Source organism: Cebus imitator, unplaced genomic scaffold (assembly GCF_001604975.1).
Source record: "Cebus imitator isolate Cc_AM_T3 unplaced genomic scaffold, Cebus_imitator-1.0 Scaffold273, whole genome shotgun sequence".
Classification (NCBI taxonomy): domain Eukaryota; kingdom Metazoa; phylum Chordata; class Mammalia; order Primates; family Cebidae; genus Cebus; species Cebus imitator.
This window is the reverse complement of record NW_016107588.1, coordinates 1,229,124-1,233,360: the sequence shown is the minus strand read 5'-3', so window position 1 is coordinate 1,233,360 and position 4,237 is coordinate 1,229,124.

Genomic DNA, 4,237 nt, shown 5'->3' with positions numbered 1-4,237 from the left:
TTGAGACAGAGTCTTGCTCCATCGCCCAGGCTGGAGTGCAGTGGCATGACCTCGGCTCACTGCAACCTCTGCCTCCCAGGTTCAAGTGATTCTTTTGCCTCAGCCTCCCGAGTAGCTCTGACTACAAGTGTGTGCCACCACACCCGACTAATTTTGTATTTTTAGTAGAGACGGGGTTTCACCATATTGGCCATGCTGGTCTCGAACTCCTGACCTCAGGTGATTCACCCACCTCAACCTCCCAAAGTGCTGGGATTGCAGGTATGAGCCACTGTGCCCGGTGGTTGTATCAAATTTTTAAAACACATATTAAACATTCTTCAGGGAAGATCCTTGTTCATATATCTTTGTGCACTTGTAAGTGGCTTTAGAAGATAAATTTACAATAGCAAACACTTTTTTGAACACTAATTATGCACCACATCTGGTTATAAGTGCTTTATATACATAACCTTATTTAATCCTCCCTATTTTATTTTATGTTTTATTGAGTCTCAAGCACACAAAACTGAATTACTTAAAATTTTTGGTTCTTCAAACACTCAACGTTAGGCTATAAGTGAACAACTTTATGTATGTATGTATTTTTAGTAATGTAATTGGCATTCATGACCCTACCACACTAAATGGAAAGGTATGATCTTGACAATAACCTACATGATATTCGCCCGCCAGTCGATCTTCCTGCTTGCCTCTACACAAGGGAAGCATCATCCTAAATTCTTTATCATTCTCTTGCTTACTTTTCATATAGTACTATCAAGTGTATTGTATACACACATTTGTATACTTTCCAAAGTACTACATTTTACAATTTTAATTGCATTAACTTTATTAAAAGGTACCATTCTATATGTAGTCTTTGAATTTTAAAAATATTTAATATATCATTATTTTTTTGACTGGCAAGTCATAATTTTGTTTATATTTGTAGGACACAATGTTATATTTTGATATAGTTTACAGTGTGGCATGATTAAATCAAGCTAATTAATATATACATCACCTCTATCACTTCGCTTACTTATCTTTTTTATATTTTAAGGGACAGGGTCTGGCTGGGTGCAGTGGTCCACTCCTGTAATTCCACACTTTGGGAGACCAAGGCAGGTGGATTGCTTGAGGTCAGAAGTTCGAGACCAGTCTGGCCAACATGGGGAAACCTGTTTCTACTAAAAATATAAAAATTAGCCAGGCATGGTGGCACATGCCTGTAATCCCAGCTTCTTGGGAGGCTGAGACACGAGAATTGCTTGAACCCAGGAGGTGGAGGTTGCAATGAGCCAAAATCGCACCACTGAATTCCAGCGTGGGTGTCAGAGCGAGACTCTGTCTCCAGGCTGGAGTGCATTGCTGCAATTATAGCTCACTGCAGCCTCAAACTGCTGGCCCCAAGTCATCCTCCCAAGTTGGCTTCCCAAAGCACTGGTATTACAGGCATGAGCTACCACACCTAGCCACCTATTATTTTCTATGGTGAGACATTTGAAATTTACTCTTAGTTATTTTGAAGTGTAAAATGCTCTATTATTGACCATAGCCACCCTGCTATGCAATAGATCTCAAAGCCTATTTCCCCTATCTGAAATTTGTACCCTTTGATTACTCCATTCCTTCCCTCCCTTCCCACTCCTCCAGCCACTGGCAACCACCATTCTACCCTCTGCCTCTATGAGATCAATTTTATTAGACTTCACATGTAAGTGATATCATGTGGTATTTGTCTCTTTTGTACCTCCTTTATTTCACTTAGCATAATGTCCTCCAGATTCATCCATAGTGTTGCAAATGACAAGATTTCCTCTATTTTTTTTTTTTAAAGATGGGGTTTCACCATGATAGCCAGGCTGGTCTTGAACTCCTGACCTCAGGTGATCCACCCACCTCGGCCTCCCAAAGTGCTAGGATTACAGGCATGAGCCACCGCGCCTGGCCAATTTCCTCTATTTTTAAGACTGAATAATAATATTCCATTGTGTATATATGTATGCAACCTTTTAAAGTTTATTTTTCATGTAAAATTATATCACAAAGATTTATGCATGTTGTAGAAATTGATTTAGTTCGTTCATTTTGGCTGCTGTATAATAATATTCCATTGTGCATATATACCACAGATTGTTTCTTTTCTGATGGGCATTTGAGTTGCCTAAAGCTGAAAGGTGCTGAAGTTGGGGGGAAAATGGGAAGTGACTGCTATTGGGTACAGGTTTTTCTTGGGGAGGTGACTAAAATGTTCTAAAATCAGATAGTGGTGATAGTTGCACAACTCTGTATACTAAAAATAATCAAGTTATGCACTCAAAATAGGTGAATTATTTTGTATGTATATTATATCTTGATAAAATTGTTATAAACTCTTTGGCAATGAATTTTAAAATATAGAAGATGAAATATGATTTCTTAGTAAAATATAAAACACTTATATGGACCCAAGAAAAACTAGAAAACTTGAGGACAGAAACAATCTTTAATAGATTAGAAAGGAAATTAAAGGTCTACTATTAAACAAACCAAGGTGCACCGGGCACAGTGGCTCATGCCTGTAATCCCAACACTTTGGGAGGCTGAAGCGGGCGGATCATGAGGTCGAGAGTTTGAGACCAGCCTGACCAACATGATGAAACCCCATCTCTAGTAAAAATACAAAATTAACCAGGTGTGGCGGCACACACTTGTAGTCCCAGCTACTCAGGAGGCTGAGGCAATAGAATCACTTGAACCTGGGAAGCAGAGGTTGCAGTGAGCCGAGATCATGCCACTGCACTCCAGCCTGGGCGATGGAGTGAGATTCTATCTCAAAAAAACAAAAATCAATACAACCTAAATGAAAGTATGGAGAATTATTTCCAGGCCTTGAAACATAATCAAGGAACTTCCAACATTTACCTGGATGAATTTCAGAATGGCTATGGATCAGTGACTCCTTTGTGCCCCCTGTTTTCCCTGCTTTTTGAACAGCAATGTCTATAGTGGTTATTCTGCCCTATCCAACCATTGCATTTTGGGAAATAGACAGAAATAACTTGTCTATAGATGGAGAAGGACTGTCCTCCAAGTGCTGTACTTAAGGAATATAGCCAAGGAGTTTCATCCACACCTGGACCTGGTTTAGATAATGAGATTCTGGACTTTAAGCCAATGCTGTAATGGGATGAGAGTTTAGAGATCTTTGGAGAAGTGAATGTATTTTGCTTGTATAAGCAATGTGAATCATTGCAGGCCAGGTGGCAGCTTCTGATATGGCTTCCAATGATCCCCACCTTCTGATGTTTATGCCTTTATGTACTATCCTCTCCTTGAATGAGGACTGGACCTAGTATGGCAAAAGTGATCAGATTTCACTTCCGAGATTAGGTTCCAAAGAGACTGTGACTTCCATCTTGCTCACACACACTCTCTGGATTTTCTCACTTGATCCTTCTGAATGAATCAAACTACTATGTTGTAAGATGCCCTACAGAGGGGCCCAAGTGACAAGGAACTGAGGAGGAACAGTTGGAACAGCATCCAATCAACAGCAAGAAACTGAACACTGCATCTGTACATGTACCTCCTGAATCTAATTTTTTCGTTATTGACTATTTTTAGTCAACAATGAAAAAATAGCAATAAATAAAAATTTGAAAAAAAGAAACTGGGCCAGGCATTTGGGGAGGCCAAAGTAGGAGGATTGCTTGAGCCCAGTCGTTTGAGCCCAGCCTGGGCAACATGGCAAGAAACTCTCTCTACAAAAATAAAAAATAAATTAGCCAGTCATGGTGGCCTGGGCCTGTGGTCCCAGCTCCTCAGAGGGCTGAAGCAGGAGGATCTCTTGAGCTCAGGAGGTTGAGGCTGCAGCAAGCTGCAATTGCACCACTGCCTCCAGGCTGGACAACAGAGAGAGACCCTGTTGCAAAAACAAAAAGAGGCTGAGTACTGTGGTTCATGCGCGTTATCCCAGCACTGTGGGAGGCCAAGGCTGGTGGATCACCTGAGGTCAGGAGTTCAAGAGCAGCCTGGCCAACATGGTGAAACCCTAATCTCTACTAAAAATACAAAAATTGGCCGGGACAGTGGCCCATGCCTGTAATCCCAGCACTTTGGGAGGCCAAAGTGGGCAGATCACCTGAGGTCAGGAGTTTGAGAGCAGCCTGGCCAACATGGTGAAACCCCATCTCTACTAAAAATACAAAAAATTAACTGGGTGTGGTGGTGCGTGCCTATAATCCCAGCTACTCGGGAGGCTGAGGCAGGA